Source organism: Lithobates pipiens, unplaced genomic scaffold (assembly GCF_037356315.1).
Source record: "Lithobates pipiens isolate NorthernLeopardFrog02 unplaced genomic scaffold, aLitPip1_a1.2 Scaffold_16, whole genome shotgun sequence".
In the NCBI taxonomy this organism is placed as follows: domain Eukaryota; kingdom Metazoa; phylum Chordata; class Amphibia; order Anura; family Ranidae; genus Lithobates; species Lithobates pipiens.
In genome coordinates this window covers 396,870,245-396,893,641 of record NW_027507748.1, presented here as the reverse complement: position 1 = coordinate 396,893,641, position 23,397 = coordinate 396,870,245, and the positions used below count along the sequence as shown (strand labels likewise).

General features: G+C 42.2%; 1 protein-coding gene and 1 pseudogene across 6 annotated transcripts in view; both read right to left on the bottom strand.

Annotated features, from left to right (window-relative positions):
• The window catches only part of AUTS2 (activator of transcription and developmental regulator AUTS2), a 1,910,865-nt gene that overhangs the window by 1,224,912 nt on the left and 662,556 nt on the right, over nucleotides 1-23,397 (bottom strand). The gene's annotated exons all lie outside the window — the stretch shown is intronic.
• Nucleotides 1,547-2,060, bottom strand: LOC143983066 (large ribosomal subunit protein eL21 pseudogene; annotated as a pseudogene).

Genomic DNA, 23,397 nt, shown 5'->3' with positions numbered 1-23,397 from the left:
CAACTGCTTATAAAGTATTCGCTGGAGTTTGGCTTAAATTTGCTCAGGGCATCTAACACTCTCCTTCCCCCAGACTGACAACTGACAATGAGGGTGTAACCAATGGTGGTGTCAGTAGGGGGAATGGTGCCCAATCATTCCTGTCAGTTGGTGAAATAATGCCCCAAGGGCCAGGAAAAAGGCAAGCAAAGAGCCAGGTCTGGCCCCTGGGCCACAGTTTAGAGGCCACTGCTCCAGAGGATAGGCGCTCTGATACAGGAGGTTTGTTACTGGCCAGATCACAGGTGAAAACAGAGGGAAAAAAGCCTAAAAATTAAAATGAATTCAGCCACCACATCTAATGACTGGTAAGCTGCAATATATTACATTTTTGGTTTTAGGTTTAATACTTTAAGCTTGCAAAAAAACATTGTTTTGACACACGCTCAGCCGCAGAACTTGCAAAAGCTAAACTGAGGACCCGCTCTTGCAAGCCTCTAGTGCTGCACAGTAGGAATTCAACTCTTGGTTCTTCACAGTGCTATATGTCAGTGCCCTGGAAACCATGATAAATGTTGCTTTAGACAGGAAAATAAATGACACTCCAAGATTTTTATTGATTTAACAAAGCAAGATAAGAGAATTGATGAGTGCAATAGACAGGGTTTCTGGTGTTTTATTAAACCAATATTGACATATTTGTTGCAGTCTATTTTTTAGCACATATTGTATGGTTGCATAAACTAATGTCTTCTAAAGTATAATAACTAACATGTTATAGTGCTGCTTGAGGAAACACTCATCCTACATGTTTCAAACAGAATATTTAATCAAAAAGGTTATTAGATCAATGCAGATTGTAAAGCTGGCCACATACCTACCTACAACTAATTTTATGTGTCAATCGATCTTACATTTTTATTGTAAGATATTTACACTTTTGTACCATACAACCTAAATTTAGTACAGTGTACAAACAGACTAGAACAAGCAATGGACAGCTTTGCCTAGGGTAAACAAACAGCTTTTCCCAGTGCTGTATGGGATGGTAAAGGGGAGAATCTGACTGGGGCAACAGAACTATTCACATTTTTTAAGCACTAACATAGTTTTCAAGTATTGGAGAAATTCATTTTTGAACAACTACTTGGTGAACTGTTAATGCAAGCTTGTTGCATCAATTTGTGGTCAGCAAACCTAGCCAAAATTATTTATGTTAACAAATAAATATATTTACTAAATTCAGCCAAAGATTGGGGCATACAGTTTACATTTTACAAGCAGTCTATACCAAACTTCTCCAAATTATGTTGTCTGGAGATGCACATACCAGGTGGTGAGAATGGGTTTTGGAAGCAAACATTTAAAGAAAAAAAATCAGCGTTATCTTCAATATACAAATTTGACTTTCTCACAAATGACTCATAAACCAACCTCAATTGTTCTTACAGTGCCTTAAAAAAGTATTCATACCCCTTGACATTTTCCACATTTTGTCATGTTACAGCCAAAAAGGTAAATGTAATTTATTGGGATTTTTTTTTTTTTTTTTTTTTTGAGAAAAGGATTTTTAATAGCAGTACTTTATGCCATGAACTCATATGGAATTGGCTCAAGGAGCTCAGGTTCCTTTCCAAATGTTCGGACAAAGTGAGCTTCACTTGGTTGGGCTGGCTGACGTTTTAGCTCCACCCAGGTGCCGTTCTCTTTTGCTTCCTTTTTCTTCCTCTCGTTTTCCTTCACACGTTGCAGGAAACTGTCTCTGCTCTTTGAGTGGCGGATATGCTCTACACGGACATTGATCCTCATGGCAAGAATCTTACCTTTGACTTGTTTGTTCACAATTATTCCAACAGCATGCTGTGTGACATTGTAGATCCGGCCAGTCTTGCCATGGTAGCACTTGTGTGGCATACCTTTCTGGATTGTGCCTGTACCCTTGATGTCCACAATATCACCCTTCGTGTAGATGCGCATATAGGTTGACAGTGGCACCGGACTATGCTTGCGGAAGGGTCTAGAGAACATATAACGGTGCCTCGCCTTTTGCCTCTTGCGTTCGTCATTTTTCACTAACAATTGCCCCCTACTGCAAGATGGCGGGTCCGGTGGAAAGCTTTTATTGGGATTTTATGTGATAGGCCAACACAAAGTGGCACATAATTGTGAAGTGGAAAGAAAATGATAAATGTTTTTCAAAAATGTTTTACAAATAAATATCTGAAAAGTGTGGTGTGCATTTGTATTCAGCCCCCTTTACTCTGATACCCCTAACTAAAATCTAGTGGAACCAATTGCCTTCAGAAGTCACCTAATTAGTAAATAGAGTCCACCTGTGTGTAATTTTATCTCACTATAAATACAGCTGTTCTTTTAAGCCCTCAGATGTTTGTTAGAAGACCTGAGTGAACAAACAGCATCATAAAGGCCAAGGAACACCCCAGACAGGTCAGGGATAAAGTTGTGGAGAAGTTTAAAGCATGGTTATGTTATAAAAAAAAAATATCCCAAGCTTTGAACATCTCACTGTTTAATCCATCATCTGAAAATGAAAAGAGTATAGCACAAGTGCAAACCTACCAAGACATGGCCGTCCACCTATACTGACAGGCCAGGCAAGGAGAGCATTAATCGGAGAAGCAGAGAAGCATTAACTCTGGAGAAGCTGCAGAGATCCACAGCTCAGGTGGAAGAATCTGTCCACAAGACAACTATAATGCCGTGTACACATGACCAGACTTTTTGACAGCAAAGGTCCGACGGAACAAGTCCGTCGGACAATTCGATCGCGTGTGGGCTCCATCGGACCTTTGCTTGCCAAAAATCCGGCGGACTTTAGAAATAGAACATGTTTTAAATTTTTTCACCAGAACTCTGCCGGACCTAGAAATCCGTTCGTGTGTATGCTAGTCCGACGGACAAAAACCGACGCTAGGGTAGCTATTGGCTACTGGCTATGAACTTCCTTATTCTAGTCCAGTCGTACGTCATCATGTGAGAATCCGTTGGACTTTGGTGTGATTGTGTGTGGCCAAGTCCGTTCATTCTGAAAGTCCGTCGGAACTCCACCAAAAGTCAGTCGGAATGACTGTCGGACCTAGTCCCTCGAAAAGTCCGGTCGTGTGTACGCGGGATTAGTCGTTCACTTCACAAATCTGGCCTTTATGGAAGAGTTGCAAGAAGAAAGCCATTGAGAAAGCCATTGTTGAAAGAAAGCCATAAGAAGGCATGTTTGCTGTGTGGGAGAAGCCAGCCATGTGGGGGACACAGGGACGCAGCAAACATGTGGAAGAAATGAAGCGAAGGTCTACAAAGGGATGATGGCGCTGTTCACTAAACTATATACAAATGCATACGGTAGGTGCACTCATAAACAAACCACCAAAATAAATACCTGTGTGTAAACAGGCTAATGTAAACAACACTACATAGAAAGTGCAACGTGCATAAGAGTAATAAAGTGCAAACAATTATATGTGTATAAAGGGAACAGTGCAAAAAAAAAATATCAAAAGACAGCATCAATAAGGAAAATTATTATATCACATGGTATAAATGATTCAATAATTCATTAACTATCAATCCAACCAGAAAAATTGTAAATAAAATATATAAAGAAATGTCCAAAAAATCGTAAAGGTGAAAGTCCAAAGCGTAAAATACCCGAGGAAGATATGATTGTGAGCAAATGCAAATAAGGATAAAATTAATGAAAATGAAAAGCTAAAATTTAAATTTGTTGGTGTCCATAAGTGTGAAAATCTCTTTCATGCAAAAAAAAAACACCGCTAAAAATAAGGTGGCTTTTCACTGGAAATACAAGTAACTTTTCAGTGCTCCCGTCCTTCCTCCGGTGGCCCCTCTTGTGAATGCACTCACCAGATCGCCTCACCCCTGCTGGGGTAACAGGCGTGTAACCTCCTTATCCGGGTGTTGATGGCGATCCTCCTGTCAGGGTACCCTGGACTCCTGGTAATTACTGACCGTCAGTAGTACTTACTTTCATAGGTAGGTTGGAATAAGTCAGCGGCAGGCAATCATGAGGGCTCATTCACATTTACACGTTGATTTGGGTGGAAAGGCTATGTGAACCTTCATCTGATATGTGGCCAGTGGTTATTATCATGTCATCAAATTTTGACTTGTATATTTGACACAGAGAATAAACATATAAAAAGTTGACACAAACACCGGAAAGCTCTGACATGTAGTTGCACTTAGATGGCTATAAATACTGATTCAAAACCTATGACTAGGGGGCATTACTATTCCAGGCAGCTCTTGCAATGTAAAAGGACATTTTGGAACCCTATGTGCTTCATTGACTGTTTAAAACTTTGATATGCATATATATCTAATTAAAAGCATGTGTTAAACCTGTTATTGCTGCCCATGGTAAAGCATTTACTTTAGTGTGGTAATGGGCATACACATGCTTTATAATGATGAACAATGTTAAACATCTGAATCAGAAGCTCAGTAGAAATGGCGGAACATCTTGCTGTGGAAAATGGGCTATGGTTATAGCTAGAACCTTTGGTCTAATAGGCATAATGGAACTTGCCCGCCGGCAAGTCTTGTTCACTGAACGTTTTAATCACAGACAGTCTACTGAGACACAGCTTCACTGCATTAGTGAATGCTCAGCGCATGCTTTGGAAACTAAAGAAAAAAAAATACAACATTAAAATAAAGCACTGTAAAGAATGGCTTACATTAGAACCATTAATTCCTATTGCCTGGATAATCTTTTCTCTGGGTTCTAGTCCAAAACACAGGAGTTAATTATATTGATCTAAGCCATTTCAATCCAGCATGTGTTTCATTGGCTTTTATTCTCAGTGGTGCCTTGTAATTTAAATGTCATTCTGATGCACACTTTTTGTTCGCTGTGAGCAGAAAAGCATTTTCCTACTTGACTGGTGAGTTTAAGAGCAGCAGAGAATTTACCCTGTATTTTAAATCTTTACCTCATAGAGTAAATGGATGTAATACAATCAAGATGAATAGAGGGAGGCCAGACCTAATATTACGAGCATTTGATCCTCCTCTTCTGTATGGGGACTTAGAAGATGTACAGAAATATATATATTTTGTACAGTGTTTTCTTTGTAGGAGGAAATTTTCATTCTGAGTTAAACCTCCCTGCCCTTAGCAATGTGTCAAAGTCTATAAGCACACAACAAAAAATAATAACATAATCCACATATCTAATTTCTTCAAGGTTTTCTATTGCTGGTCTGCACCCAGTGACACAGCATCAGGCCCCTGTAATCACAGCTCAGTACCAGAACTGAACAGATGATCTACTATTAATTGATACAGAGGGGCATATTTCTCATTGAAAACAATGGGTGTCAAGACGTGCCCTATGACACTTGTTTTGACAAACCCGCCTATAGGCACCACCGATATGGACAGACATGCTTCAATCTTTTCTATGGCTCTGCCAGTGAGTGGATGTTCAACATGCTAGTACAGTGTTGTTCCTTTTCCTACATAGCAACTAGTAGTCAGTTGCACACCAATATGTCCATGTCTTAGAAAATCTCTGTATAGGGATACGTGTGCTTCAGAATGTTTAAAACGTCTAACTGCTGCTAAAGCCCAGTATGGCATAGTAAGCAGCCGGGTCCCAAAAGATGCTTAAATCCTTCACTTTACCTACTTTGCTCAAGCTGTGTTGTCTATATTGGAGGCCAAGGCTTCTCTTTTTTTTCTTCACCTTTCTTCCATTTGTGATTTGGATATTACTTTTTAATATGAGGTGTTGGGGGCTTTGTAGCTACAAACAATTATGGTAATAATGGCAGTGGCACAGTAAAGATGGCCTTGAAGAGCTTGCCACTTAAAATGAAGCCTTACATTACTGTGCATCTGCTGTGATAATGCATTCAAAGTGACCTCATTGTATAATGCTTTCTACAGCTGTACACAGTTTTGAAGCATATTTCTGCCCAATGTTGTACATTCACTTCTTTGAATAAAATTAAAAAATTATATTTTTTCAGATTTGAAGGGATTCCTATGTTTCTCTAATGCCGCGTACACACGATTGAATTGTCCGGCGTACTTAGTCCGGCAAACAATCCGGTGGATAGTCCGACGGACTTTCTACCGAATGGACTGGGCCACACACGGACAAACAGAAAGTCCGGCATTTGCTAGCGCGATGATGTACAGCACGTACGACGGGACTAGAAAAAGGAAGTTCAATAGCCAGTAGCCAATAGCTTCCTTTTCGTACTTGCTTCTGAGCATGCATCATTCATAGTCGGCGGAAAGATTGGACTTCAAAAATACTTTCCAAGTCCGCCGTACTTTACGCTGAGAAAGTCCGCTAAGCCCACACATGATCGAATTGTCCGGTGAAATGCGTTTCGGTGGACTAAGCAAGCTGGACAATTTGATCGTGTGTACGCAGCATTAGATTGCTTTGTGGATTTTGTTATGCTACTGGGACAAGCAGCAGCAGTAAAACCTGACATAGGTTTATACCCTTCCTCTTACAAAAAATATTGCTTTCATGAGTAACCTTGTTACAATTAAAGGGATTTCCCCTAACTTTGTGTCCTGATGCATATTGTGGATGCATTCGTGTAGAAACAAGTTTATTTATTTATTTCAGGTACTTATATAACTTTAATATACGCAGCACTTAACATATACAATGTACATTCACATCAGTCCCTACCCTCAAGGAGCTTGCAATCTAAGGTCCCTAACTCACATTCATACATACACATACTAGAGCCAATTTAGACAGGAGCCAATTAACCTACCAGATTGTCTTTGGAGTGTGGGAGGAAACCAGAGTAACCAAACTGCAGGCACAGTGTAATGGTTATGCAGTGATCTTCCTGTGTTTGCTTACCTCCCCTCATGTGTTCAGACTAGAGGCCAGCCACTTCCACCTGGTGGTTTTTATAACCTCTCCTCTAAGCATGGCTCCACCCCAGGCCCTATCAGGGAGCCCTATATTAACCTGTGCACTGCAGGCCATCAGTGCTGATCAACCATTGTGTATTCCTTTGTGTGTTAGCTTCCTGTTTCCTGCCGTGTGCTCTGCTACTGTTTTCCGTTACCGACTTTGGCGTGTTTTGACTATCCCTGTTTGCCTGTGATCCTGACCTTTTGGCGTGTCCCCGACTATCCTTGTCTGTTTGTGGCCCCGACCTTGGCTTTGTCCTTTACCATCCCTATCCTCCTGTTGCCTACTGTGGGTGTGAGCTGGGGGACCCTGGGGGTCGTGACCTGGAGCCAGTTGCAGCCAAGTCCATCCTCACCACCAGAGGCGCTGGTGAACACCTGCTGGCTCTTAGACTCCGCGCCCCAGGGAATCTTACGCTCTAACCCCAGTGGGATCTGTCCCCCGTCTGCAGCAGTCAGCCGTAGGGTTCAAAACCTTGCGGTGCACTCCTGATCCTACGGTGTGCACCTATCACCTCACCTCAAGGTGACCTGACACACAGGAACTGTTGGCACAGGAACTTCCGCCAGGCTGTGGCATCACTTCTGGGCTTCGTACACAGTGTGAGCAGCCACTGTATACTGGCCCCAATAGTTCCTGTCCCTGCAGTTTGGTTCCCACTTCATTGGACCCCTGGCCTTACAGTCCTGGACGGGCCCCCCACCAGCGATGCTCCTGTCTGTTTAGTCTGTTTAGACTAAGGGTGGAACACGACAGATGGAAAATATAGAAGGAAATTAGACTATGATCTTCGGTCTGATTTGTATGCTGTGTAATGTTAAGTATTTAGTGTGCAATATTTAATTTCAGTATATAGTTCTTTAATATGATTACATAAAAAATATATATATATATATATATATATATATATATATATATATATATATATATATATATAACATAACCTTGAATAAGGAATGTTTTGTATGCTTATTAGTTACATCATTTAAAGTGACTGTACAAAGCAAATATTCATTCGCTGTTGCGAACACACCTGGGTGGGCTCTGCTCGCATTCTCTGCATCCCGTGCCCACCCTATTTTAAGCCTATTAGACCCTCTGGGTCTAATCAGGTGCTTCAAAAAATCACCCACCCTGCATTGGAATCCATGCGTCTGGCATCCTAAAAGGGGCCGGATGCATGGATGGGGGGCGGCACCCTTGCACCCTTAATGTATGGGCCGCCCCTGGTTGGTTCCTGTTATGTCCGATACCCATCAAATAGACAAGAATTGTTCAGAAATCACTTGTTTTGCTGTTTATGTATAATACCTTCTTGAAACCCTATTTCAACCTTCAATGTAAATGATTATATATTACAAACTCGCAGTGTTTTTACTGTTTTTTTTTATACTCCCATCTATTTTTCTATTGTTAAAGGGGTTGTAAACGCTCATGGTTTTTCACCTTCTGTAGTGCTGCAGCCCCTCCCCCCATTTTATTTACCTGAACGCTGTCATCCTTTGGCCTGGAATGAGCATACCAGCTCTAGCTGGTGTCTCGTGTCCTAATTGGATACATTGATAGCAGAGCAGCCATTGGCTCCCACTGCTGTCAATTAAATCCAATGACACAGCCCCGGGGGGTGGGGTCCGGCATTCTGTGGGAATAGACACAGATGCAGGACTTGGGAGCATGCCCCTGCACAGGTGTCCACCTTAGGACAGCCTTCTCCAACGTGGACACTCGGTTCAGGGAGGAGCCACCAGTGACGCTGGGGGACCCCAGAACAGGAGGATCAGGGCCACTCTGTGCAAAACTAACTGCACAGTGGAGATAAGTATGACACGTTTGTTGTTCTAAAAACAAAACAAAAAAAATTAAGGTTTACAACCCCTTTAACAGACAAACAATGATGTAATTTTCATCTACAGACTGTTTGCCATATATTGAATGCATGTCTAAAAACACGTATTTAAAAAGACAAAAAACTGAAAGAAATGGAAGCCCAACGGTTGCACACAAAACCAAAAAACGTTGCAACATGTTCTAACCCCTCCACACTATCCAAAACTGAAAAAAAATTGTTATGATGTCATAACAACTGGGGACCTCTAACTGCACTCAGGTTTTATATATTTTGAATCTCACAGTCCCTGGGCCAAAGATCTAACTAAAACTAGAAACATTAATTCTTTACACTGCATCTACCATACATTGATTTGCTAAATAAATGCATAATGGTCTGTTTAGACTAAGGCCGCGTACACACGGGCGGACTGTTCGCCCAACTTTGTTTGTCAAACAGTTTCGGCAAACAGTCCGCTCAAAATTAGCATGGACGGACATGGCCACACACGGCACTTTTTGAGCGGACTGTTTCAGCGAACTGTTTGACAAACAGTTCGCTCAACTTTTGAAATGAACGGACTCGCCCACGTAAGGCGGAGGCAAATCCGCCCATTTCGAGCGCGTGTACAGGTAGGCGGGGCCCGCGAAGGAGACGTCGCGGGCTCCGCCGCCTGGAATGGACTTAAAGGGGAACCCCAACACCGAAAAAAATCGGCGTGGGGTCTCCCCAAAGTCCACAACAGACCCTTGTCCGAGCACGCTACCCGGCCGGCCAGGAAAGGGGGGCGAGCGAGCGCGCCCCCCCTCCTGAGCCGTACCAGGCCGCGTGCCCTCAACATGGGGGGGTGCGTTGGGGAAGGGGGGGCCACGCGGCCCCCCCACCCCAAAGCACCTTGTCCCCATGTTGATGAGGACAAGGGCCTCTTCCCGACAACCCTGGCCGTTGGTTGTCGGGGTCTGCGGGCGGGGGGCTTATCGGAATCCGGGAGCCCCCTTTAAGAAGGGGGCCCCCGGATACCGGCCCCCCACCCTATGTGAATGAGTATGGGGTACAATGTACCCCTACCCATTCACCTGTGAAATAAAGTACAAAAAAAAACACAACACAGAGAAAAAATATTTTATTGCACAGCTCCGGGGGTCTTCCGTCTTCGGGGGTCTTCTCGCCGGACTCCTCCGCTATCTTCGTGTAGCTCTTTTACTAGCGGAGGAGCCCGGCTTTCTTCCTCCCCGCCGCCGGCCTCTTCTCCCGACTTCGGGGGTCTTGTCCCCCTCTTCGGTTCTTCTGCCGGGCCACCGCGCCTTCTTATAGCTCTTTTACAGGCGGTGGCCCGGTCTTCTGTCGCCGCTGCCTTCCGTTCTTCTGTCGCCGCCTTCGGTTCTTCTGCCGGGCCACCGCGCCTTCTTGTAGCTCTTTTACAGGCGGTGGCCCGGTCTTCTGTCGCCGCTGTCGCCGTCGCCGCCTTCCGTTCTTCTTCTTCTTCTTGTTCTTCTTCTTCTTCCCCAGGAGATGTTGACACGTCGCTCTCTCCGGCCGGAATGCCAGAGCCGCGCTGTGCGGTCACTTATATAGTGACAATGGGGCGGTGTCACATGGTATATGTCACATGGGTTGGTCACATGGGTTGATGTCACATGGGGACTATGACATCGTAAGGGGGCGGGGTCACCATGTGACCAACCCATGTGACATATACCATGTGACACCGCCCCATTGTCACTATATAAGTGACCGCACAGCGCGGCTCTGGCATTCCGGCCGGAGAGAGCGACGTGTCAACATCTCCTGGGGAAGAAGAAGAAGAACAAGAAGAAGAAGAAGAACGGAAGGCGGCGACGGCGACAGCGGCGACAGAAGACCGTGCCACCGCCTGTAAAAGAGCTACAAGAAGGCGCGGTGGCCCGGCAGAAGAACCGAAGGCGGCGACAGAAGAACGGAAGGCAGCGGCGACAGAAGACCGGGCCACCGCCTGTAAAAGAGCTATAAGAAGGCGCGGTGGCCCGGCAGAAGAACCGAAGAGGGGGACAAGACCCCCGAAGTCGGGAGAAGAGGCCGGCGGCGGGGAGGAAGAAAGCCGGGCTCCTCCGCTAGTAAAAGAGCTTCACGAAGATAGCGGAGGAGTCCGGCGAGAAGACCCCCGAAGACGGAAGACCCCCGGAGCTGTGCAATAAAATATTTTTTCTCTGTGTTGTGTTTTTTTTTGTACTTTATTTCACAGGTGAATGGGTAGGGGTACATTGTACCCCATACTCATTCACATAGGGTGGGGGGCCGGTATCCGGGGGCCCCCTTCTTAAAGGGGGCTCCCGGATTCCGATAAGCCCCCCGCCCGCAGACCCCGACAACCAACGGCCAGGGTTGTCGGGAAGAGGCCCTTGTCCTCATCAACATGGGGACAAGGTGCTTTGGGGTGGGGGGGCCGCGCGGCCCCCCCTTCCCCAAGGCACCCCCCCATGTTGAGGGCACGCGGCCTGTTACGGCTCAGGAGGGGGGGCGCGCTCGCTCGCCCCCCTTTCCTGGCCGGCCGGGTAGCGTGCTCGGACAAGGGTCTGTTGTGGACTTTGGGGGAACCCCCACGCCGATTTTTTTCGGCGTTGGGGTTCCCCTTTAAGCCCATTCCAGGCGGCGGAGCCCGCGACGTCTCCGTCGCGGGCCCCGCCTACCTTCACACGCGCTCGAAATGAGCAGACTTCCCTCCGAGCGGGAACAGTTTGCTCATTTCGAAAGTAGCCTACACACGGGCGGACTGCTCGCTCAAACACAGTTTCAGCGGACAGTTTTTCGGAATTTCCGAAAGACTTTGTCCGTCAAACTGTCCGCTGAAACTGTCCGCTGAAAGCCCACACACGAGCGGACTGTCCGCCCCCCAAACACTGTTCAGCGGACAAGGTTGGGTGAACAGTCCGCCCGTGTGTACGCGGCCTTAGAGAGGAACATGACAGATGGAAAATATAGAAGGAAATTAGACTATGATCTTCGGTCTGATTTGTACTCTGTGTAATGTTAAGTATTTACTGTGCAATATTTCATTTCAGTATATAGTTCTATAATATGATTATATAAAAACATAAAAAAAAACATTATAAACATATCCTTGAATAAGGAATGTTTTGTATGCTTATTAGTTACATAATTTAAAGTGACTGTGCAAAGCTAACACCTTATCTATAACCTTTAAAATCTGTTTTATTAAGATTGATATGGAAGCCTGCCATAAGCTTTTCAACACTCCAGCAAAAACCGATTGGCTGCTAACATACAGCAGTACATTTTCCATCTCAGATGCCAATGTTGTGATTAGACTCCATATGTTATAAGATTTGCTTTGCTTATCTATAAGGAACAGTGTCGGCTTTCTTCCAACATTGGCTTGGATATATATACCACCAGTCTGGATGATCTGCTTCACTTCATAATGAATGTCAATCTGTTTTGCTCCTGTTATTGCCGCTTGAGCTGCAGCGTTAGTTTTCAACAATTTTGATTCATAGTACAAATTATTTCTAATGTCACAAAAGATCTTCCATCTGGCTATCCCTGTAGTATACAACTATATTTACAATTCCTATAGATCCTAAAGGCCAGCTCATTCTCACTATTTTCACACAAATATTTCACAACTATGAAAAAAGTATCCCGCACCAAAGTATGATAACTGACTGACATTAGATACAAATCCACCCACGCTAAATACAAAGGTAATGTTTTAACTATACACAGAGATTTGTTAAAAGTGCTGCTTTGCTGACAGTTGATATAGTTCTTTGTTGACATTGCCAATGTGCTTTTGCAATTAACATTTCAACTCTTTGCAAGCTCTAAAAACAGACCTAAACCTAATCATTAAAAACCTGATATACGGTATAGCGTGTTAATAAAGTTGTAAAGGTCTTTTTAAATCTGAAGCTTCTGTTAAAATAATACTCAATGGTTCTGCCATTAAAATGATTGTAAGGTAAAGACAGAAAACTTTTTTTAAATTAAATTAAAAAATAGGTTTATACACTCCTGCTATGTGAAATGGCATTGCAGAGACTGACCTCTTGCCTCTTCTGTGTGTGTCAATAGTAGCAATCCATTTATTCTGGGGTGCCAGACGTGCTCCTAAGCTGGGCTGTGTGTGTCCATAGACACACATAGCACACCTCGGCCCTGTCCCTGCTCCCTCTTCACTGGATTTGATTGACAGAAATAAATGGCGCCTGCCGCTCTTAGCAAAGCCTGTGCAAGCAGTTGTCACTCCCCTATTGCCAATTCCATATTCCTGTTTCGGTGACAACTCAAAATTTTGGATTTACCTTCATGTTCGCTATCTGTGACATAAAGAGAGAGAGCAAATCTCCCTAACAGTGGCTTTAACCCATCACCACTCTATCCAAATCCATAAATATATATCTATAAATATTATACTCAACCACTTGGCGACTGCGCTATAGCCAAAGGACAGCTACAACGCCGGCTTAAAATTATGGCAGGGCATCCATGGACTTCCTCATGTTCTCACGCTGCCCACTTGCCCCCTGCGCTTTGTGATCGCCGAGTCCTTGGGACCAATCACAGCAGGCTCTTTACCACGTGATCAACTGTCAGCCAATGACAGCTGATCATGGAAGTAAACAGAAAGCCACAGCGTGAGGAAAAAAAAGAAAGCCGTTAACCAGCTTCTTTTAGCCCTTGTACACACGGTCGGGGATTCCGACAACCAAATCCATCGGATTTTGTAAGTCGGATTTTGTCCGAAACTGTTGCATACACACGGTCGGACAAAGTTGTCGGAAAATCCGACGGGATGACGTTATTTCGTTACGACGGGACTACGTTCACGCTAGTAGCCAATAGCTTTGGTGTAGGAATTTGATCTGAGCATGCGTGGCACTTTGTCCGATCGGAATTCTCTACACATGATCGGAGTATGTCCGATCGGAGCATTTTGTTGGAAAATTTTACCAACAAGTTGGAAACTTGGTCCGTCGGATACGCCAACGGACACAGTCAGAATATCCGACTAAACGGTCCGATCGGACACATTCCGTCGGAATCTCCGACCGTGTGTACAAGGGCTTAGAGGGACATCAGTCCCCTCAGTGCCCATCTGTGCTGCCAATCAGTGCCCACCAGTGTAATTTATCAGTGCCCCCCAGTACTGCAAATTAGTGCCCACCATTGCCATCTATCAGTGCCTAGCAGTACTGCTAATCAGTGCCCACCAGTGCCACATATCAGTACCCATCCGTGCTGCCAATCACTGGCCATTGTTGCCTCATCATTAGTGTCACTTATCAGTGCTACCTATCAGTGCCCATCAGTGCCACCTATCAGTGCCCTTCGGTGTCACCTATCAGTGCCCATCAGTGCCGCCTATCAGTGCCACCTCTCATTGCCCTTCAGTGCTTCCTATCGGTGCCCAGCAGTACCACTTGCCAGTGCCCATGCGTGCCACCCATCAGTGCAATCTCATCAGTGCCCACCAGTATTGCCTTATCAGTGCCCATCAGTGCCACCTACCAGTGCCCATCGGTGCAGCCTCATCAGGGCACATCACTGAAGGAGAACAATTACCTGCTGGCAAACATTTATAACAAACTATAAAAAAACTTTTCAAAATTTTTGTCTGTTTAGCAAAAAAAAACAAAAAAAAACAGTGGTGATAAAAAAAAACACCAAAAGAAAGCTCTATTTCTGTGAAAAAAATGATAAAAATGTCATATGGGTACAGTGACCGCACAGTTGTTATTCAAAGTGTGACAGTGCTGAAAATGTAAAATTGGCCTGGTCAGGAAGTGCCCAGTAAGCAAGTGGAAAAGATGTATGTATATTCAAGTCAAGTCATATACAAGGCTATAAGATTTGGGCTGTACAATATAACTGTTTTACATCTATAAAAGGAAACAAAAGCAGCCAGTACAGTTTTTTTGTGTAACCAAGAACTCCTAATATTTAGAAATACCTTTTACTACATTTGAATGTGGAAAGAAGTAGATATCAGTGTACCGGGTGCCATTGAAGGCCACATGTTGGAGAACCCCAGCTTTCAGTGCTAAGCATTTCAGGATCCCTAAGATGAGCAATAACATGTAACACAGTAATGGCACAAAAATACAAAAAGGCAACATGTTACTTTTTTAGGAAAAAAAAACAAACAAACAATCAAGTTGATGTATTGCTCCAGTTATATAAAAAAAAAACAGCCGAAGAGGTTTGATCTAATGCCCCGTACACACGACCAGACTTTTCAACATCAAAAGTCTGACGGAATGATTCCGGCAGACTATTCGAACGTGTGTGGGCTGCAGCGAACTTTTGATTTGCAAAAGTCTGACAGACTTTAGAAATGGAACATGTTTCAAATTTTTCCGACAGAACTCTGCCGAACCCAGAAATCCGCTCGTGTGTGTGCTAGTCTGACGGACTAAAACGGACGCTAGGGCAGCTATTGGCTACTGGCTATGAACTTCCTTATTCTAGTCCAGTCATACGTCATCACGTTCGAATCCGTCGGACTTTGGTGTGATTGTGTGTGGCCAAGTCCGTTCATTCGGAAAGTCCGTCAGAACTCTGTCAGAACTCCGTCAGAACTCCATCGAAAGTCTGCCGGACTTAAGTCCTGTCGTGTGTACGCGGCATTACAGTTTAATTTTAATTCCAAAAAGTTTTATTTGGGTTTCATAAAATAACAAAAAAAGACAGTATCACAAGCATTATGTAAATTATACACAGACAGATATTGGAAAGGGATCTTTTCCGTCCAGTCAGTGTGAGCAAAGGTAAATATCATAAGGTGGAAAAGAGCAGCAAGGCACAAACTGTGTAATGGTAGATAAATTGGTGATTATCATCTGCCTCGTGGACAGAGGAAGGCGAAGATTCTAATGCCACGTACACACAATCGGACATTCCGACAACAAAATCTGTGAGATTTTTTCCAATGGATGTTGGCTCAAACTTGCCTTGCATACACATGGTCAAACAATGTTGTTGGAAATTCCAAACGTCAAGAACGAGGTGATGTATGACGAGCCGAGAAAATTTAATTTCAATAGCCAGTACGGCTCTTCTGCTTGATTCTGAGCATGCGTAGAACTTTGTTCTTAAGAATTGTGTATACATGATCGGAATTTTCGACAACGGATTTTGTTGTCGGAAAATTTGAGATCCAGATTTCAAATTTTGTGTGTCAGAAATTTCGATGGAAAATGTCCAATGGAGCCTACACACGGTCCGAATTTCCGACAAAAAGCTCCCATCAAACATTTTCTGTGAGAAAATCTAACCGTGTATATGTGACATCAGAGTCTTAGAATTGTGAGATAATCGCAAGTCCTAGAGGCAGAGGAGGGGATTAAACACAGAGAGTAGGTATAATGATATGCATTTATATTGCATCTACTCGATCATAAAGAGTCAGGGAACAAAGGTGGGTTTGTAAAGGTCTGTGGTGTGTTGCTGCTTATATGTGGGAGGTATTGTAGAAGTCGGCAGTGAAAATTAGAGTTATGTAAGTTGTAAACCATAACGGTAATGATAATATATGTCATATGTGGTATCATATATTCATCTGGCAAGGTGGTAAGAGGAGGAGAGAAGACAATAACAAAAAAGGGGCGGCAAAGAAGGAGAGGGAGAGAAAAAGATGGGGGGAGTGAGATATCCAGAGAGTGGAAAGTATGGCTGGTTAGAGGGCATATGGGAGGGGCATAGTTTCTCTGACCTCCTCCCCTAGGTCTCAAGATCAAAATCATGAGGGGGGTTCATAGCTTGTGTGCATTTCCACAAAATGGCCTTGAGTGCAACCGTCATGTAATTTTAAGCTACCCTGTCGAATGCTTTCTACATGTTCAGCAAGAGAAAGAACAGTTTAATTTTAATTAGAAAGCCATTGTAGATATCTGCTGTCATTTACTACAGCCTTTTAAACCAGGATGCCCAGGCACCTTGGGGTGACTTCAGTTTTCTTCAGGGGAGCCTTCGCAAAATGCATAAACATTGCCCCAAATTGTAGTCAAGCCAGCAGGTGGGTCAAACCTGCCTTTTAGTTAATACAGATTTTCATTGCCCCTCTCCATCAGCACTGGGGTCACATTATCTGAGTGAGGGAGAAAAATGAAGGGAGAAGCAAAACATTGGAATACTAATCAGTACCAGTGTGTATTTGCTTTGGAAGAATAAATCACCTATAATGTTGGGCATCTTACATGTGTGGATGTTGCTGCATTATGTAAAACTGTTAGTTTAGTTTTTTGCATTTTAAAATTGGATGTTTAGAGTTGCACAAAACAGTTTATGAACATTTTCAAATTAATTGCATGAATTGTTCTTAAACTGTGGCGTGCTAAACTGATAACAAGTGCACTATTTTATATCTATATTAAGAAAAGAGAAGGAAAAGAGAGGAGGAGAGAAGACAGCGTGGGAGCTGCCGATCATGGTACAGGGCTCTCAAGAAATGCCTTGGGTGGTCGTTCCTTCAGAGCGCATGCACCAGTCATGCCACTGGTTGCATGTAATGTAAATATCTCCTAAATGGTGCATGTTCAGGAGATATTCGCATTACCTGCTTGCCAACCAGCTCACGCTGATATATACATTGGCATAGTGGCACTCCTGGCACTCCAGTCTGCAAAAACAGGATAGCTCGTTGTGGGTCCCATGGGCTCAATGTCAGCTCGCAGCCCGCAATCACAAAGAGAAGAGGCAGATTGGTGACCTGCCTAAGTAAACAAGGAATTTTCCTGTTCTGCCTAGTAATGAGACAGAGATCTTCTGTTTCCTGTCATCGGAAACATCGATCTCTGTCATATCAGTGGTAGCCAATTCCCCCTACAGTTATAACACGCTGAGTGAACACACTTGACCCCTTGATCTCCCACTAGTGTTTAACCATTTCCCTGTCAGTGACACTTATATAGTAATCAGTGGCTATTTTTAGCTCTGATCACTGTATACATGTCAATGGTCCCAAAATAGTGTGAAAAATGTTCGATCTGTCTGCCGCAATGTCTCAGTCCCAATAAAATCACCGCCATTACTAATAAAAAATAATTAATAATAAAAATGCCATAAATCTATCCCCTATTTTGTAGACACTATAACTTTTGTGCAAAGCAGTAAATATACACTTATTGTATTATTATTATTATATATTTTTGGGGATATTTATTATAGCAGAAAGTTAGAAAAAAAAAATTTTTCTTTTCAAAATTGTCGGTCTTTTTTTCTTCATAGCGCAAAACATAAAAATTGCAGAGGTGATCAAATACCACCAAAAGAAAGCTCTATTTGTGAGGAAAAAAGGACACACTTTTTTTTGGGTACAGAGTCATACGGCCGCGCAATTGTCAGTTAAAACGACTCAGTGCCAAATTGTAAAAAGTACTCTGGTCAGGAAGGGGGTAAAATCTTCCAGGGCTGGAGTGGTTACCTATAGGTAAGCCTTATAGGAATACCTATAAGTAAAAGTCATGCATGGAAGTTAACTTCCACTTTAAGCCTAAAACTAAATATGTATCAAAAGATCAGTTACATTTACTGCTATACCTAAATTTAAAAACACTGCAGAATAATTATTGGTTGATTTCAAAGTTTATCATAAATAACTTTCAACTGATTTGATTAAGCCATCAAAATTGGTGTCAGAAGATTAGATCTGTATATTTATTGACCCATTTTTTTGGCTTCTGTATTACTAGAATAGGTGTACTTCAAGCATGATTCTACACATGTTTAATATATAGATGACCACTAGAGAGATTTTTTATCGATCTCTATATGAAGTAAAAAAGTAAATGTTACAAAATAAAAATACACTAAAAAACAAAACAAAAATTTCCAACCACAGATAGAGATTTCCTAGGAGTAATTAAATTGGAATTTGTCATCCACAGGAGAACACTTGAACCCATATGCCTTGTACACACGGTTGGACATTTTTACCACAAAATCCGTCTTATTTTTTCCAATGGATTTTGTCCAAAACTTGTGTTGCATACACACGGTCGGACAAAGTTGTTGCAAAATATGATCATTCTGAACGTGGTAACGTTTGTTGCATACGACAGTTACTCAGAGGCTAGTAGCCAATAGCTTTGGTCTCGTAATTTGATCTGAGCATGCGTGGCACTTTGTCCGTGCATGTGTGATAATGTAACAAAAAATAAATAAGGTGCAATCATGCTGAATATATGTGTGCAGAGACTATACATAGAAGACACAATGCAGGTTATATGAAGCTGATAAGCATTTCTCTGCTGAAGGGTCAGAGATTTAAATAACAGTTATGCAAACCCTTGATTTCCATTGATGAGTACTCGCCAATGAGAACTAAAATTTAAAGAGTAAAATGGATTTCTGCAGCATCTTCGTCAGCTCTACTGATCTTTCCTTGCATGTGACAAGTGTGCTTTAATCTAAAATGGCTGATAATAGCTGATAAAACTGAATAGCTGCACTCTCCTGACTACTATATATAGATGCATTATGAAATATCTGGGTGGGCACATTAATTCTGCATCAATGTCTTTAAAGGTGAACTCCAGACAAACAGCTTAATGCACAGAAGAAATACATATACTTTATATATGGGATATGTTTCCTGCCAAAGAATTTGTATTTCTTTCTATCCATTCCCAAGAATTAAACAGCTCAATAACATGGCACAGCCAGTAGGGTAACATCACTTATGGTTAGAGAATACAATTGTGGCCTCTCTCCATCCCTAACTTGCTGACTGGACAGTGAAGAAACAGCAGGAGACTGAGGTCATCTCTCTACTTTGGTCTCTTCTCCTGCCAGCATGTTCCTGGTTAGCACATTGGTAAGAAGCACAGCTGACTGGCTTCTGGTTCTGTCCTTTCCAATATGAGTTGCATTTATATACAGTACAGTATATATTTTGATACCACATATAAGAAGTCAGGATACATTTGTCCTTGAAAATAATCTGTGTCATTAACACAATACCATTGATGGTAGCATAAGGATGATGAGCCCAGCAAAACATCTTCCTAAAGCTAGAGTGCATTCCAGAATTATGTCAGGGTATTAACCAAGAGAAGAATGATAACTTAACAAGAAGAGCTGTGTTTATGGTTGATCTTCTTGCCAGACTACTTAGCGATCATCTGTTGTATACTTTTCAGATGAAAGCTAGCTATTCATCTCCAAGTCTCTAAGATTACACTTAAGGCATTTTTGAACGTCATTCAGACCACTGCTATACAGACTGTTATTATTAAATATTTTGGTTAAGTATAATTGGCCCTGTGAGACTGCCACATTGTGCCCAACAATAGGCATATTTGTTTTGGCAAGCTAGGCATTTTATTGTTTTTCCAGACGTTAAAACGAAATTCCAAGCCAATATGAAAAACCACTGTGAAGCCCATTTAGGTATTCTTTAAAACGCATTAAATGTATTTTAATTAAAAACAGTATAAATAAATGAATATATATTTTGATTATTTCCCTGTAATCTTCAGATCAACAGCATTCAGGCTGAGGAATTATATAAATCAATCAGGACTCTTTTGCTTTGGGGGTGGAGTGTAGGCATATAGATGACCTCATTGGTGTGCTTATACTCCTTCACATCCACATACCAATCCTAACCACTTTCTGCCCCTAGGATGAACCCTTACATCCTTGGGAATCATAGCAGCTGCAGCCATGATTCAGTATCAAAGTTTTCAGCTGATATTTGGAAAAGGGATCTGAGTGGCTTTCTAGCTGTCTGACCACTTTTACAGAGCCAACTCCACCTACCACTGCCTGCCACCATTCCTGGGCTCTCCCATTACACCAAGGAGCCCGAGACCACTACAGTCTTTCAGGCCAGCTGCAGACAGAGGACAGGAAGGAACATCCGCTCCTTCTCCTCCTCTGTGATGATATGTATTGTGTCTCTTCTGGTTTAGGTTTATTGTTTGAGGTGCTGTAACAATCAGGCAGCCAAACAGTTCTTCGTTTGATCAGTTGCCGTAGAGGTACAAAAAATACAGTCACTTCCAGCGCTAATAGATCTTCCAAGGTGTGGAGTAACAGATTTCAAATAAAATGGTGGTGTAAAAGGCTATATATGGTAGCCAAAACTGGGTGGATGTTGCCTTCCTCAGATGGGAAATCCAAAAGGAACTACAAGAAAAACAGAAATGGAAGGCGCGCACACCTAGGGGTTTATTTGCTAAAGGCAAATCCACTTGGCACTGCAAGTTCACTTGGAAGTAAAGTCGCTGTAGATCCGAGGGGGATATGCAAGGAAAATAAAAAAAATTTTTTTTTAGCTTGCACATGATTGGACGATAAAATCAGCAGAGATTCCACTCATTTCAGATCTACCCCTAAGATTTAGAGCGACTGCACTTCCAAGTGCACTTGCAGTGCAAAGTGGATTTGCCTTTTGTAAATAACCCCCCTAGTGTATACATACACATACACACACACACACAAATAGTTGCACTAATGTTGTTTTTTCCTTAGTTTAACTATTTGTATGTGTATATATGTGTATGTGTGTAATATAAAAATATTATATATATATATATTATATACATATACACACATGCATACATACATATACACACACACACACACACACACACACACACACACATATATACACACACATATGTATTAATATACTTTTCTTTTCCCACCCCCTTGAGGGTGTGGCTCTTTTTGACACACAATTTTAAATTCCACCATTCCCTATAAAAGTGCTTGCCCATGGTGTACAAGACTAGCCTAGCTCTGAGGAAGGGGGTGTGCCCTCGAAACACGTTAGCTGTACCCCGTATTCTGTGCATGTCCATGCATTGTTTTTATGGTCTTTTGTCAGTTGCGTTTTGTGAGTACCCACTTTTATATAAAACATTTTTATTATTAAATTATCTTTGGTGATACACTAGGTGTGCGCACCTTCCATTTCTGTTTTCCTTATAGTTGCCTTAGAGGGCAGAGGTCTAATAGACCACAGATCTCACAATAAAAAGTACCTGTCACTGCCCATGCTCTCACAAGAGATGTTGTTCATCCCTTGTGATAGCAATAGAGCTGAATAAAAAAAAAAGTTCAAGAAACAGTGTAAAAATTGTATTTAAATGAAATAAATAATTATAACAAAATAAAAACGTAAGCACCCCGTCCCCCTGTTCTCACACATAAATGTGATATCGTATGTAGGTCCTGCATGCATATGTCAACTGTGATATCACTCAGAATGAAACAAATAATTCTAGCACCAGAGCTCATGTTTAACTGTACCTGTAGAGGCTTATAAAGTGTCACCTATGGAGATATTTAGGTACCGTATTTTGTCACCATTGTCCTTTCCATTTAATTTTTGTGCAAAATTTAAAATCTTGACATGTTTGGTATATATTTACTCGGTGCAACATCTTGCTGTCAGTACCAAATTAACTTTAGACATTTCCCAAAGGGGTGCCTACCCTATGTAACAGCTTCACGGTAGGATAAGCTTTATATATAATAAAAAGTAGAGTTACTCTATGAGTAGGATATTTTGAGGTGAGCTGTAAGTTCTGTAATATTTGATCAAATAGATCCCCCAGAGTCACATCGATCTCTGCCTCCCACCTTTGCCCACATGGAATAGTAACACAAGACAGCATTTCAGATAATAATCATGTATAGACCTTAGTAATAAGGCTCTTCGTAGTGTCTGCTCTGGCTATACTGTTCAAAACAGGAAGAGAGGAGAAGGAGACTGTTGGAGGTCAAACCTTAAATCTTTAAAGCATGTCTTAATTGTAAATATTGAAAAAAAAATTAGTTTAGGTTATATTCAGTACAAGTTTGTTGATATGTTTTCAAGACCCCCTTCAAATATAGTTGTATCAAGCTAGTAAGGGAAATCTACTGTGAATGTGTGAGTTGGACTGCACTCTCTGAATGGTCCTGTCATTTCTGGGACACACACGGGTCCCAGAACGTAGCATGGGGAAGGAGCAGGGGCCAGACATATTGCACATTGCCGTTCGGTGACCTTACCAGGAAGTGAGAGTGGGTACATGTCAAAACCAGGTACCCGCTCCCCCCCCCCAAAAAGTGCCAAATGTTGCAGTGGAGGGGGGGGGGGGGTGCGAACAAGCAGAACTTTTGGAGGGAGCTCCACTTTAGCTTTAACTGTCATGAGCATCTGGATCACACTATTAACAAAACATCATTTTAAATCCTTTTAGTAGGTAAACATCTCCTATAAAAGTATTTCAGCTGTGTTTTTAGCTGTCTTCCAGGAGATTATCTTTAAAAGTGCTGTCATTGTGTTAAATTGTATGATACAATTATAATGGAGTTTTAGAATCTTTATAAAATGTCATAAATGTTATGCTCCCCACTGCTGTTTAACAACCTAATCGATGGGGCTTTTCATATTACTGTTGAAAGGGAAAACTATACATTTACATGGATAATAGAAATATGATAAGAAACACTTGAACTTTTTCTGACAACACAAAGATATTTTTCTATTATCACTAGCAACTGTATTTTAGAAAAAAAAAATGAAGACTTTTACTGATAACAGTTTTACTGACTGATGACATTATAGTTTAGTATGGCATTTCACATGGAAAAGTGTAGCGCTGTGCATGTGGTGTGGGAGATCCAAGTATGCTGGAGAGGTGATGAATTGTAGCTCATAGTG